General features: G+C 43.1%; 1 pseudogene across 1 annotated transcript; it reads left to right on the top strand.

The window, feature by feature from the left end:
- The first annotated feature begins 14,638 nt into the window (after positions 1-14,638).
- LOC143602064 (NAC domain-containing protein 90 pseudogene) lies at positions 14,639-15,980 on the top strand (annotated as a pseudogene). Its single transcript, XR_013147762.1, has 3 exons — positions 14,639-14,955; positions 15,251-15,546; positions 15,780-15,980. The product of XR_013147762.1 is annotated as an NAC domain-containing protein 90 pseudogene (transcript).
- The last annotated feature ends 448 nt before the right edge of the window (positions 15,981-16,428 follow it).

Genomic DNA, 16,428 nt, shown 5'->3' on the forward strand with positions numbered 1-16,428 from the left:
AATTTCAGAAGATTTGGGGAAAGGCGCGTACACTTTAAAAGATTTGAATGGAAAAAAGATACCGCGCGCGTGGAACGCGGCACAACTTAGAAAATGCTTCATGTAAAAGTTCAAATATGTAATCAAGGCTTTTAAGCCATCATGAACGATGATTCGCGCTATCTTTCAATATTTGTCGCGCTATCTTTCAATATTTGTTCTATTACCTTTGCATACATGTTTCACACTTCCTTTATTAATTTGGAACAATATGACAACACTATATTGACTTCAAAACAAAATAAAGCGAAGTAAAACATACATGCGCGAGCCTTAGCTCAAACGCGTTAGCGAGTCTTAACTCTAAAACGCCAGGGCCTTAGCCCAAACCTACGAGCCTTAGCTCAAACACGTTAATGAGTCTTAACTCTAAAAACGTCAGGGCCTTAGCCCAAACCTACGAGCCTTAGCTCAAACACGTTAATGAGTCTTAACTCTAAATACGTCAGGGCCTTAGCCCAAAACAAAGAGCCTTAGCTCAAAACACTCACAAACATCCATCTTACATCCCGCGCAGCCTGATCATAAAAATCCTTAAACACAACTAAGGCAAAGTACATGCCATATCATGTTAAGGTCTCAGGTCGAGGTCGCGCGCGGAATCATAGTGGATATCTGAGTAACACACGCTGACATGTAATGGCTAAACTCATACTTCCATATAAATACCGCGCGACAACGACGCGCAAAAATGAAATAATGAAAAGTTAGCGCGCATGTCAGCATGAGCAAGATACTGCGAAACCACAAACAAAATAGAACAGAGGTTAAGTGAATAATTTCCTTACAACCTTGTTCTTATTTTAACGTGCAAGCATATCTTATATCTATACAAGCAAACATGAAGAGATGAATGGAAATGCGCAAGATGTGAAAAAGAGAAAACAAGTTTCATTCCATTGGATTGAAATTTACAAGTATGATGAGTTACAAATTACAAGTATAAAAAATTAAATATGTAAAATTTGATGAAGGGCTTCTCAAGTCTCCACGTCGACGTCAGCCGCTTCATCACCCTCATCATCTCCCACAGCATCTGGCGCGGTCTGCTCCTCATCTCCGAACTGACCATAGTCAAGTTCTTCCTCCTCATTGGAGTCTTCGATCACAACGGTGTCAGGAGCATATTTTTTCGCCGCACCAGAACCGCTGGTAGGGCCAGCATCCCCCGCGCCACCATCATCGCCACCAGCCATCTCGCATTCATCGAGCAACTTCTTTAGTGCGCCGAGGTCAGGCTGGTCAGCAAGCGCAGCTATCTGCAAAATCATTAGAAAAGTATTGAGTACAAAACACTTGGAAAAATTAGTCAAGTAAAACTCATTAAGGTCAAGGTACCTGCATAAGGATGGGGATGGGAGTATTCATATACTTTTCCCCCACCGCGGCCATGTCCGCGCAGGCCGCGTCGCTCTTGTAAGGGTACTCGGATGGGTTCTTCTTCAACATGCCATAGTCATACCCATCCGTAAACCCTTCAGCTCGGCCCACCAAGCGCGCGGCGGCATTGCAGTCCATCACAAGGGCCTGAAACTCGGCGGAATATTTCATCGCCAAAGCGCAGCGAGTTATGCCCTGTGACACCAGCCATTGGCGATCCTGCGCTAGGCCAGCAACAGACGTCTCGAGGACAGGAACCTGGGAGTTTAATAACTCAACAGTTTCCTTAGTCTTTTGTAGCTCCTCCTTATCAGACGCTGCTAGCCGCCAAGATTTTTTCTTTCTCCGCCTGCGCAGCACCAAGTGCTTCCTGGCTGGACGCCGCCGTCGCCAAGGCCTCATCTCTATCGGCCTGCGCGGCCGCCAACTTCCTCTTCAGGCGCGCAACCTCGCTCTCCAGTGATGATTTTTCAGTGATACTCTGGACGATAGCTTGGTCACGCGCCTCAGCCTGCTGTTCCAAGACACGCACTCTACGCGCGTACTTGGCAACTTCGGCCTCCGCCAACTGCTGCTTCTCCCGCGCAGCTTGGAGCTCATGCCCGCGCTTAATATAGGCGGTGTTGGCACTTGCTCTATTTTCGCTGAGCTCCGCCTGGAGTTTCTCAGCTCGTGCGCGAGCATCAGAAAGGTTCCAGGCAGCCACCTTAGCCTCTTGCTGGGCTGCCACAAGAGCATCGCGTACTTTAATATAATCGCGATGAAGCTCTTGGGAGGCAGCAAAGAAAGCTGACCCAGCGAAAATGTGATCGTTGAGCAAGTCAGCGCGAGTGCGCTCCCCCTGATACCTCCTTTCAGTAGGAGGCACGGCATGAGCCCAGAAGTCCTCGCATACGCCCATGGATTGGAAGGAACTTTCTTCATTAATATTCCATCTCGGGCGATAAACGTGGTCACCTTCCTACAAAACACAAGAAATGTTCTAAGTCATAAAACATACTTATATGGAGGAACGCGCAGCGGAGCAACAAATTAAAACATACCTGCGGGGATGAAGCAGAAAAGTCAGCGCCAGCCCCACCAGAAGTATGCGCTGCGAAGACTTGTGGCATCGCAGGGCTGGCACGGTCTCCCAAGGAGCCCTCAGCTTGAGCCCCCTCATCCTCCTCATCTTCTTGAATAGGCCTCTTCTCCTGCGACCTGGGGGGCTCCAAACCAGCATCGCGGAGAGGGCTGCGCGTAGGAGGAGGCGAGGGAGGTCTAGACGCCGCCAGTTCGGCACGCAATACGGCTTCCTGCTCTTTTGTAACCCCAATAAGGGGAGAATCAGCACTAGCAGGAGCAGGACCAGAACCAGCGGCGCCGCCAACGGCGCCAGGAGTGTCGCCAGCAACTTGTACGCCAGCTACAACTCCTATGAACAAATCAACAAGGAAAAATGGTTTATGACTGAATCCAAAAGAAAAATAAAGAAGACAAGTGTGCAAAACATACCTTGGCGCAATTCTGTTCGCGCGGCGAACATCGCCATAAAATTCATTCTACCTTTTTCAGAGGGTAGAACAGGGGACTCCGAAGCAGCCCCCGGCGCAGCCTCAGCACCTTGTGGCGCCTGTGGCTCATCTCCTACCGTCGCCGGTTCTGCAAACATTCAAAGGAGGAAAGGTTTAATAACAATTCAGCCAGATGAAGATAAATAAAGTATACCTGTTGCAGGCGCGGCACTGCTTCTCTCTTCAGCCGCGCGAAAGGAGGAGGCGACGCCACCATACCTCAAGTGGACAAGAGGTCTGCCCACTCTCACAGGCAGAGAAGCTAAAGAAACCTTTGTGGTAAACACCTGGGTTTCCTTAGGTCCCTTCGTTTGAGCATGGGGATGAGCGACAGGGGTGTCATCTTTCTTCTGTTTCTTACTGGCCCCTGCGCCAGATTTCCCCTTAGCTTTGCGCTTTAGTAGGGGCGCCTCCTCTTCCTCCTCCTCCTCCTCTTCCGCGAGCTCTAGCTCGTAGTTTTCAAGCGCATCTACAAAAACAACCAACAGAACTGTTAATAAACTTGGATATTCTAAAGGAATGAGCATAAGTGCGAAGGCTTACCAGGCGCGTCACTGTCAAAGTCAAATTCCAGATCCACTGGGATGAACATGTCATCGAAGCGATCTGGGAAACCAACTTCCCCAGCGCCAAGCGCGACGGAGCCACCCTCCACTTGTTCATCATAAGCGGCAAGGACATAATCCTTGGTGACTGCGCAAAAAACAAATCAAGTGATATGAGCAAAAGAATAATGTTCGCGCAGAAAAAATAAATAAAACAATGAAATAAACTTACACAACCCGTCGACTTGGATAACGGGCTCAAGCGCGCTATCGGCCCAAAGCTTACTCATGCCGACCCCAACCAGCGCCTCCTCGCAAATTTTCTTCGCGGTGGATGGTTCGGCGGTCAGTTTCTTAACCCAGGCGCCAGTTGGGTTCTTGAGGACACCCTCATCCGCAGGCGCAGAAGAGATAGAGCGCATGGTCATACGGATGGGGATCACACCAGCCCTTATGTAAAAGAACCTCTCAGACCAGTCATGAAGGCTCTTGAATGAAACAGTGGAGCACTTCACCTTCTGACTGCGAGGAATGAAAGAGATCCAATTGTCCTGGATCTTGGGCTTGTAAAAATATTGAAAGCGCCGAGGAGTGGGTTCCTCGCGCTGGGATTTGCACATGAACTCAAAGTGAGTCACGCGCACCAGTCCAAACGGATGGACTTGGGATATATGAATCCCATAGAACTTCAGCAGTGCACCCACAAACCTTGTCATCGGGAGACGAAGGTTGCAGTGGGTGAAAAAGTGGCTATATAGGGATATATAGCCGGCAGGCGAGTCCGCCGCCGTTTGCCCGAACCTAGGCAACATGCAGCCAAACAGGGTGGGAAAGCCCTGAGAGGCGATGAGGTTGTCGAGATCGGCCTGCTTCAATTTGCAGAGGATTTCATTCCACCTTTTGGTGGCCTTGGTCCTCCCTACTTCCTCCGATGTGGTCTCAACAACCCTCTTCCCTTTCCCCTTTTGCTTCAATGTCGACATCACCACAGATTTCACACGGCGTCTTCGGGAGGCAACAGATGTGATTGAGGGGCTAGACGAGTCTGAACTATCAGACATACAACTGCAGCAGCAGATAATCGAGAAATCGAAAAGATGAAAACACTCAATTCAGAATATGAAAGGCAGAAACTCGAAAATTATCAACAATGAAGATGAAGATAAAAAATTTCCTAAGGGCCTCCTTTTATAGGCCCAGGAGAGAGAAATGTGGCAGCTGATCGGATTTCACGCGCCCCCACTCGCGGGTGCAAGCCAACGAGGGCGCGACACGTGTCCCTAACACTGTTGAGGGGACATAAAATTGTAACCGACCTGCCACGGAGCAGAGACGCGCCCCCACTCGCAGGTGCTAACCAATGCGAGCGCGACACGTGTTCAAGTCAGCTGTGTGAGGGGACGTGAAAGGCAACTGTAGCACCTCGAGCACACGAAACGTCTGACATGTTTACGGCGCACGTCACCACCAACTAACCACGTGTTCGACCCGTCGTTTTCAACCCTTCGTTTTCAACCAAATGGATAGAACTTCGCGCAACGATGGAAGCAACCAGGAAAACGACAAAACCCCATTTAAAGACAAAAATCAGTAAGTCTAATATCCATCTTACCGCGCTCGCGCGAGATAAGACACACATTAGACTGGGGGGGCTTGAAGAGGTATGTACCCGCCTCAACACCGAGCAAGGCGGGTCAACCCACAAGATAAAGACATTATGAAGACACAAAGCCAAAACCTATGCGCATGGCGCATACAAAACATCCTCAGGCATCATATGCCCAGGCACACATATGCTCGCGCATCACATCAGCGCGCGGCGCATCAGCGCGCGGCGCATATCACATGCTCGTGCATATCACATCTGCCCAGACACACATGCTCGCGCATCACATATGCGCGCAGCGCATCAGCGCGCGGCGCATATCACATGCTCGTGCATATCACATCTGCGCATGAAATATCTGCGCGTGAGAATAAAGAGAAGACCTCGCGCATCCTCAGGATGGGCGCATATCACACGTGCGCATAATCAACCTCGTCCTTATCCCAATCAGGATTAGGGCAACCTTGATTGTGCACGTCAAACAACCTTCCAGAAGGCATCTTTTTAAGGAAAAAGAATATGCTGATGTTGATAGCTGCCAAATGAAAGGTCGACAACTCAGCATGACACATGTGTTACCACGTGATTACAACCAACGAGAAAGCGCCAGGTGTCCCAGAGGACACGTGGCGCAGTGCGATTGGAGGAAGCCAACGAGGTTGAGCCCAACCGGTGGTAACCCTAGCACTATAAATACAGCATCAACTCCACTTTGATGACACATTCATACTCAATCATTGACAGTTACAAGCAGTGATAACACATTCAATCATATTGAATCACATTCACTCACAGTCAGTTACATACAAACAGACAGTCTCACAATCAAAAGGGTATTCAGCTATTCAGCAATATCCTGGAGATTCTCTTACACACATTATTATCTTCTCCACAAAGATACTGATTCTCACGCCGGAGGGTTACCCCAAAGAGGACCCCTCTGTCCCTTTCTGAGGGGTAAGTAACGGCGCTGTTCATTTTGTAGGTGGAAGAACACTGATCCAGAAGAACCATCGGTGAAATAGTATAATCACACCCGAGGAAAGTAGATCTGCTACCAGTGAATAGATCCACGTTTCTTCAATAACCAAATGAGTAAATACTCGTTTGTGGAGAGCATCTAACAACCCTTGTGTTGGCAACAATAGAGGCTTAAACTGAAAGACCAAAAGCCATAAATAAAAAAGTTAATGTCTGCTAAGTTGAACCACATACTCTGGAGCATCTGAGTGCTAACTTTAATTTGATGAAGGATTGCATCTATCTCATCACCTTTTTCTATTTCTGTTGTAACAGGGGATATTAAAAAGACAGCACTATAGTTAGTAAAATGTGCAAGTTGGGTAATATTCCAAATAGTGACCTACATATCAAACTTCACATTTAGACTATAAGTAAAAGATATTTAAAAATAAATTAAACTAATTAAAAGACATGATTAAATTATAATGGATGGATTTCTAAGTCATTGCTAGATGAGCAGCGACTTCGACAAAACACGATAACTAATTTTAGTGCTTACAAATTGTCAAAACTTAATACATGTTTGGAGTTAATTTGAAATAGAGAAAGTAGCAATTCATTCTCTTCAAGAAACAATGAATACAGCTTTTAAAGTGTACGGATTGTCATAAGTTCTATTCTAGCACGGTTGCAAGTTTTCATGCTCTTAGTAATTAAACACAAATGCAGTATGAATGAGTATATGGTGTACCATAACAGAAATATCAAATTTAAACAATAAAATCGTTTTAACTATGACTAGATTTCTCAATTTAAAAATGAATATGAGATAAGAATCAATCTGATTAGTGATTACCAAATATTTCAGTCCCGCACGGTTTCACGTAACACACCCGCTAGTAACACAATAACGACTGCGCCGATGAGTTTCCATTTTTCCCCGTCATAGGCCGCCACAAAACCTAGGTCAGTTCCGTAACCACCTCTCAACAAACCATATACGAAGTCTTCCATTTCTCGTCTAGATACATAGCAGCAGAGTTGTGAGGTTAGTGTAGGGCAAATGAGAGGAGGGATATCAAAATTTTTGGTTTTTAGAAAAGTTAACGGGGGAAACTTAAATTTTTTGAAACCACATGCGAATTAATTTTTAAAAGGATTTACAATAACATTAAAAAAACATAAAAATATATACATGTTTATACAAAGTAAATAAAAATTTTATACACTTCTTTTGTAAAGATATATAAATTACAACAATATTATGTACAATAATAATAATAATTTAAAACTTATATAATTAAACACATCTTAGTTGTAGCAGGTTATATTAGCTCGTATTATGATTTAGAATTTGAATTTCGGTTATACTGAGACAAATTATTATGAAGTAAGTTTTAATGGTTCAAGCATGTGGCTTAATTCATATGAGTACGTATAATTTCTAATAAGTTACAAAATGTCTTAAATGGGCATACTAGGACTTAAAGGGTTGGAATAAGTCATGTCTCTAATACTAAATGACCCTATATGTCTTAATGAATTACATAGTTTTGATTATTATAATAGCTCTTAATGAACCAAGATGCATATACGAAAACACATTCAAGACTGTACATCAGTCCCCAATTTGTTTCGTTTTGAAGTAACAAGGACTGATATTCAATCCCTAATAATTTCCTTATATATTAGAGACTGAATATCAGTCCATAGTTCTTTCGTTTGCAAAACACGCTAGAGACTAAATATCAGTAACGCATAAGGTCGCGAAAAAGATATTTGAGAACGACTTTCAGCCCCTAATACTTCCCATCAAATGGTAGAACTTCCGTTACATAATTAGAGACTGAAAACCAGTCACTGATAGTTTACTATATCGAAAGGCATTCAAGACTTATATCGAAAGGCATTAAAGACTAAATATCAATCCCAACTTCAGGTTATCTTGAAAGTAACAAGGACTAATATTCACTCCCTAATACATTTCCTTTATATTAGACACTGCATATTAGTCTCCAATAAGCTTTTGTCTATTTTCATTATTCAAATAATATAGTTGAGACTGATGTTCAGTAGCCACCAAGTTTCTCTTCAAAAAGCTATGTGGTGAACACATATTTGCGACTGAAATCTAGTCTCAAATAAGATACCTAAATATTAGTGACTAAATATTAGTCTCTAATATATGTTGAGTAAAAGTCTGTCCCTAATACTACTAGCAACTGAAAAGTCAGTCTCTGATATTTAGTATTTGAGACTGAAACATCAGTCCCTAAAATTTCAGTCCCTACTGGTCACTTTTTTTGTAGTGTTAGTAAAATACCACCCAGAAGCGGCGGTTGATTTTTCCAAACCATATCGGCCAACAACATCAGCGGGAAAATCAAAGTTTGTAGCAAGAATAGCCGAAGCTGAGCTACCAGAAAATCCCAAAATCCCGCCAACGGTGGGCCAATATGACGGTATCTCAGATCCAGACGATCACTTGCAAACCTTCACAGTTGCGGGGTTAATATCAGGGTGGACCATGCCGTTATGGTGCCACATCTTTACGCTAACCCAAGTGGGAGCCGCTAGAGCATGGTTTGAAAGGTTGCCAGATGGCTAAATTACAAGCTGGGAAGACCTAGCAAAAAAGTTCACTCGACAGTTTAGCCAGCAACGACGACACATCAGTGACCCAGCGGACATTTTGAATGTCGTTAGAAGAGATAACGAAACGCTTGAAGATTTCATCACAAGATTTAACCAAGAAGGCCTGAACATCGGCGACGTAAGTGAAGAACTTCTGCGGGTAGCCTTTCGCCAAAACGTAAAGTGTGACGATCTTATACGTAACCTTACGGGCAGAGATGGCATGCCGCAGCGATGGGACGATGTTATGACCGCGGCCAAAAGGTACTCGCGGATGGAAAAAAGTTTGGGAAAAGAACTGGCAAAAAGTGACGCAAGAAACGACATTAATAGGGCCCGCCAGGGCAAAAGAATGTCCTCCGTATGGTCAAGGTTGAACAGCGATAGAGAATCCACATTCGACCCATCCAAAACAAGACAAAAGGGTCAGTCGAGTAGGCCCCAAACGAACGCATCCAGGTGAACTCCGCTGAGAAAAAGTCCAGCCCATATAATGTACAACGAAGGGATCCAACTGAAGAAACCGGCACCAGTTAAGCAGGGGCCGGGCACAGATATGAAAAGTTATTGCGACTTTCATGAGCAAAATGGCCATTCGAAAAACCAGTGTATTAATTTAGAAGACGCGATCGAAGAATGCGTCAAAAATGGCAAATTGGATCAACTTGTCAGAAACATACGAGGAAAGTACAGACGCCCACCCCCAATAGATGGTGAAAAACTGGAAAAGAAGATCAAAGATCTACACGCCAATATGATCTTAAGCAATGTTCAAAACAAGAAAAGAAAAACAGATTGGGCGCCATGGAAAGAAGAACAAGTCATTTTCCTAAGAGTAAGAGGAGGGGCGAACAAGAAAGCACCCTTAGTGATCACAGCCGTGTTCGGTAACTACAGGACGCCTCGTTTCATTGTTGACACGGGGGCAACGTCCAACATCATGTACCACCAGTGTTTCGACCTGGTAGACGAAGAAGACAAACGTCGGTTGACAACAGTTAACGCTCCAATCACGGGGTTCAACCAAAGTATTGCATACCCACTGGGGCAGCTGACATTCCCAGTCGAGCTAAGTGATGGGCTCCATTCGCGAATGGGAGACGTCGACGTCCTAGTTATGGAGACCCCCCACCCACAATATGATATAATCTTGGGAATAGAGACCATTGGTGATTTCAACGCTACCCCGTCAACAGCACATGGGATAGTAGGGGTACCATCCCCGACCAGGATAGCAATGATCCACGCCAACAAAGAATGTAACATGGCGGAGAGAAAAACACCGCCACAAAAGACGCTTAAACTTGGTACAACCAGAGAAGTGGAAAAATGGATACTCAACAAAAAATTCCAAGAGCAAAGCATAACCATTGGACCAACCATCTCCGAGGAAGCACGAGCATCACTCAAAAGCCTGTTGGTCAAGAACATTGATGTCTTCGCCTGGACTTCGGCGGATATGACGGGGGTTCCGAGAAACAAAGTGGAACACGAGTTAAAGGTTAACCCAACCTTCGTTCAGGTGGTACAGAAGCGAAGAAAGATGGGACCAGAACAGGCAAAAGCCTGTGATGAACAAGTTCAACAATTGATTGATGCGGGTATAATCAGAGAAATCCAGTACCAAACATGGGTAGCCAACCCAGTAATGGTACCCAAGGCAAATGGCCAATGGCGCATGTGTATAGACTTCAAAGATCTCAACAAAGCCTGTCCAAAAGATTGTTATCCACTGCCAGAGATCGACCTTAAAGTTGACGCACTAGTACCCTTTCAGTTCAAATGCTTTTTAGACGCGTACAAAGGGTATCACAAGATCCACATGGCAGCAAAAGACCAAGACAAAACGGCGTTCAGAACGAACAACGGAACATATTGTTACAAAAAGATGCCATTTGGTCTCAAGAATATCGGGTCTACCTACCAAAGGCTGATGGACAGAGAGTTCAAACCTCAGATTGGAAGAAATTTGGAAGTCTACATGGACGATTTGGTCATCAAAAGCAAGACGGAAGGAGCCATCATCCACGGCATCGTCATCATCATCCACGGCGTCTCTTGCGGCGGCGCCTATCGGAGACGCAACCGTCTCCCCAACACTGCGTTGTACGCCCCTACTACTGCACTTAGGAAGGCGCACAACGTTAGATCTTCTACCTGAAGAAGAAAATGAGACATTAGCAAAATAAGAAAACAGGAAGAAAAATGGTAAAAACAATTGAACCTACCACTCTGAAGGGTAACAGAGCTAGGAGGTGGCAGCGGTCGCGATACAGATGATCGCCCCATAGGAAGAGGAAACACAAAGTTTCGAGTAGTCCGAGCAAGGATTGCCTCATCGCGAGGACCTAACTCCCTCCGCCCCAGCATTTTAACGCCCTCAGGCGCAGGCTGCAAGATGAGCATGCGGTCGTCCACCTCTGAAGAAAAAGAAGTTAGACATTGCCAAACAAAATGCATCTCTAAACAAGAGTTGGAAAAAACAAAAAATAACAAAAAAGCACTAACCTTGGCCACCGTTAAGAATAACCGGTACCAATGCCGCATTATCCCAGATGCGACTCATACCGAACAACACCAACGCGCGATCCGGATAATGACGGAGTGGAGAGAGGCTGGCCTGCAAAGTGTTGAACCAGTCCGAACCGGTATAAGGAGCCACTTTCGGCTCAGGGAGCTCTTTCACATCCGTGAAAAACATAGGATGTGGAACCACACGCGCGGAGACGTAGAAGAACACACTCTTCCACTCATGCAAACTAGGTGGCGCATCTAAGGCGATAGCCTTGGCCCCAGGGCGAGTATGCAAGTTGTACCACCCCTGGGTGAAACGCCACCGGTAGAAAGCAGATAACCTGTCAGCCGTCGGAGTAATACCGAGGCAATGACAGGTATATTCGAAATGGCGAAGACGAGCCATCCCAAATGGATGAATTTGGCTGAGATGCAGCCCAAACACATTCAGAACGTCCACCAAATACCGAGTAAGGGGCAACCATAAATTCCCAAAAAAGAAGTACTCCCGGTACACGGCAATCTTGCTGATGGGAGCCTCTCGAGCCGTCTTGCCGGAGGCAGGCAACTCGGGCTCGTACTCAGGGCCAAGGTTATAGACCCTGACCACTTTGTTGAAGTCGTCGGCAGACATACGACAACCGACGAACTCCATGGTGTTATTCTTCTTGGTCTTCGAGGTTTGAGATGATTCAGCCATAAAATGAAGAAGGCTTGAAGAAAGAAAACGGTGAGAAATGGTGCTTAAAACAGTGTAACCTCCCCCTATTTATACTAATCGCAGTTAATGAGGGAGGGGGATGCAAAAAGGATAATTAACGTGTGGCCCAATCAGAAACCACCACGATAATAGAATAACAAAAGATATGTGATGCAGCTGGGCGCGTCACCGGGATTCTCGCCCACTCGCCTGACACAGGCAGAAAGCCTGCAGGGCAGAGCAACCGTCGTCAAACTGTCACGTCCAGCAGTCGTTTCACTGACTTGCATTTAATTCACTCATCCACGCCAAATCACACGTCATCCATATAAAAGGAAGCAAAGATGATAAGTGTTGGCCAAAATAGGCTCCGCCATGGAATGATTTAACATAAATCACCCGCCAAAATAGGCTCCGCCAGGGAATGATTTAAGATAAATCACCCGCCAAAATAGGCTCCGCCGGGGAATGATTTAAGATAAATCACCCGCCAAAATAGGCACCGCCGGGGAATGATTTAAGATAAATCACCGGCCAAAATAGGCTCCGTCAGGGAATGATTAAAGATAAATCACCCGCCAAAATAGGCTCCGTCAGGGAATGATTTAAGATAAATCATCCGCCAAAATAGGCTCTGCCATGGGACGATTTAAGATAAATCACCCGTCAAAATAGGCTCCGCCATGGAATGATTTAACATAAATCACCCGCCAAAATAGGCCCCGTCATGGGATGATTTAAGATAAATCACCCGCCAAAATAGGCTCCGCCAGGGAATGATTTAACATAAATCACCCGCCAAAATAGGCTCCGTCATGGGATGATTTAAGATAAATCACCCGCCAAAACAGGCTCCACCATGGAATGATTTAAAATAAATCACCCGCTAGAATAGGCTGTGACACAAGATGACTTAACATGAATCAAACGCCAACCTGCGCTTACGATTAATGAAGTCACCCGCCCAATACGTGGAATTATCCACGAAAATAAACCAAACCAACAAGGAACATCAGTAAAAATCAAAAGCCCATGATAAGTCCACAGCCCCCACTTCTTGAAAGAAGGGCGACTATGGACTAGGGGGACTTGAAGAGGTAGGGTATGAAACCCACCATGCGACGAAGTATGACACTAACTACATACGCTGGGTGGAACACTAGGCGCCAGGAAATCACTAACGCCGGGCGTAGTGCATGGTGCGAAGAGTGTAGTCCAATATAACTTTTCCTGACACCTCGGGAATGGTAATGCAAAGGTCCCACCAGCATGGGACAAAAAGATGGTAACCCACATAAGGATAAACACCAAACCAATGAGGATTTGACAACACATAAAGGACGGTACAAACAGTACAACCACGTCCTTGTCAAAAGGCCATGATGCCCACCAACTTCCACCAACCACCACGACCGCACGAATGGAGAATATTATTGGTGGAAAACCTGACAAGGTGGTTGGTCACACTCTGTCTCCTCCGGCTATAAATACCAGTAAACTTCCAAATGGTAAAGGATCACTATCAAATTATATTACTTCGTACTATCAAGTACTGATTCTTACGCCGGAGGGTGGTTACGAGAGAATCCCCCCATTCCTCGTAACGAGCTCACGGTGTTCTGTTTTGTAGGTTACACTTGTCTGCGCCAAGAAGGTTTTATAACCCCTCGTGTAGAATACTTAACCATTACCCTCGGACTAACATATTAGACCTTGAGGGGTGGATTCGTGTTTCTTCAATATGACATGTTAAGTTCTTTGATGAAGGTCTGTAGCTTTGGACATGTTCTTATATGCATAATTCTAACCATTAACAATTTGGTCCCCTTGGCCTTTCCTTATTGAACCAATTTTTTTTTTCGGTTTTCTAATTTAGTCAACTTACATTTTTACCTCTAGCTTTTAACATATGACCTCTTAACTTTAATAATCTTTTACTATAGATGATTTATTATGTTTCTATCGTTTTTTTCATTTAACCAATTTGCATATTTACCACCGAACTCTAATAGGTTTGTCATAGGGCACATGAACTTTAATAATTCTTTTTTTTAAGAAATTTAAATTTATATCCCTAAAGTTTAATAGAATTATTAAGTTAGTTTAGTTTAGTTAACAATTGTATTATTTTTTTAGTAAATGTTTTCCTTCAACTTTTTCATACCTTTAATTTCTTTTTTCTTTTAATTCTTATTTATTTAACTTATCATAACTTTAGCTAGTTTTTAACTCTATGCGTGTTTACTAATTAATCATATGGATTGTTTATTTTGGATGGTCTATACGAATTTGTCGATATATCAGGTAAAGAATACATCCTCGCCTACACCTCCCTATCTCCATATTATTTTAAACCCATATAATGTTCGAATTAACACACCGTAACGCGTGTGTATACTAGTTAAAGTAAATAGTTATATTGTATCCATAAAATTTTGAACTTATATAAATTTGTTATGTAAAAGGTTTATAAATTCCAAAAGCATGTCCTTTAACCAACAGATGTTAAGTGACAACAAAATTGAATCACGGATCGACTTGATTGTAACACAATAATTCAAAAGTGTACACAAAGTGCAAACAATAGAATTAAAAATATTAATAATAAAAAAAAATAAAGTTTCTAAAAGGATAGTTATGTAAATCATTTAGGGAACCAAAAGTCTTGACTATATCAATATAACAAGCCATAGTGGATATTGTAGCTTGAAGGTCTGGCAATGACTTATTCAAGAAACTTGTTTTTCCATTTTCACTCGGAAACCATCTCTTTCACTAGCCTTAATATAAATACACAGTTTTGAATTCATGCTCAAATCACCAACAACAACATGGCTGATCATGGACACGAACACGAACACGTCCCCGACAACGTGCACGCCGTCTATCGATTTTACCCAACTGAAGAAGAGCTCGTTTCGTTCTATCTCTCGAACAAGCTCCAAAACCATCGAACACATGATCTCCATCGTGTAATCCCGGTTGTTAATGTCTATGAACACAATCATAGCCATCTTCCAAGTAAGAATCATATTAATGGCAATATAACATTCTTTTTGCCATTTTAGGGTTTCTTAAGTCATAGGGTTTAAAATTAAAATAATGAGTGTTATACTATTTAATTTTGTAGCAGCTTTATAGAGGAAATGTTTGTACTCATCACACAATCACACCCTCCATAAACTTTACTAATAACTGTGTTGTTAATGAGATTTTACTGTTACGTTTGTTTTTTTAATTTTGCATACTCTATTAATGAGATTTTACTGGTTACGTTTGTTTTTTAATTATATATACTGTTTAATTTTGTGTGTAGAGTTAGCCGGAGAATTATGCCAAAGGGACACTGAACAATGGTTCTTTTTTGTGCCTAGACAAGAAAGGGAGGCACAAGGAGGAAGACCTAGCCGGACTACGGCCTTGGGCTACTGGAAAGCAACTGGTTCCCCGACTTATGTCTACTCGTCGGATAATAAAGTGATCGGGGTGAAGAAGACAATGGTGTTCTACGAAGGGAAGTCGCGCATGGTGAAGAAAACCGAATGGAAGATGAATGAATATAGAGCCATTAAACAAGAGGCGGATGGGACCAATACTTTCCCTGTTCCAAAGGTAACATATCTCTACATGCTCATGATCATTAATGTATGTTTTATTAAGTTTCCAATATATATATATATATATATATAGTATGAACAAATCCAGACTGTGAACAGCTTGTAACGATTTTATTGGTTTAATATCGACATGTTAATTCGTTCATATAAGTTTAATTAAGTTAACTTCAAATGTATAAGTTAAGTATGAACAAATTCAGACTGTGAACAACTCTATATTTTCTACAGTTACGACACGAATGGAGCCTATGCAGGGTGTATGTGGTATCGAGAACCACACGAACATTCGATAGAAGGCCTTTCGGAATAGGACCAACAAATGAAGCGAGTAGAGGTGCGTCATCGTCTTCGGGAAACATCATCACTTCCAACTGTTCATGTCCTCAAAGCTTATGCCCATATGATCATGAAATGCTTAGTGGAGAATGAAGTACTTGTGCCTCAACATGATATGAATGGCATCTTTTTTTGGTTAAATACAAAGTAGCATTACAATATATAAATAAATTATACAAGAAACACTTTTGGAATACTAGATTGATAATGAGTTAATGACAAATTGTTGTTAGATAAAAAGTTTGTAAATTTAATATTTGTGGTAGTGCTAACCGTACCATGGTTATACATTATAATATGTGCGCATATATGAATTTATGCGTATAATGATGAAAAATAGAGATGGGTTTGTCATGTTTGGATGTGACTTAACTAGAATATATCATGATTATTAAAAAATATAATTTATATACGTCAAACTCAATGAGACAATGACTATTAATTATATACAAGTTTTATTAAGTTATTTGTGTTGAATTTACGTTGTATACGTACTAGATGATGAAACATACCTTTGTATTTGTCAAAAAAGCTTAACACG

The sequence above is a fragment of the Bidens hawaiensis genome, unplaced genomic scaffold, assembly GCF_021521415.1.
Source record: "Bidens hawaiensis isolate Kalapana, Puna unplaced genomic scaffold, B.hawaiensis_p1.1 tig00057864_1, whole genome shotgun sequence".
NCBI lineage: Eukaryota > Viridiplantae > Streptophyta > Magnoliopsida > Asterales > Asteraceae > Bidens > Bidens hawaiensis.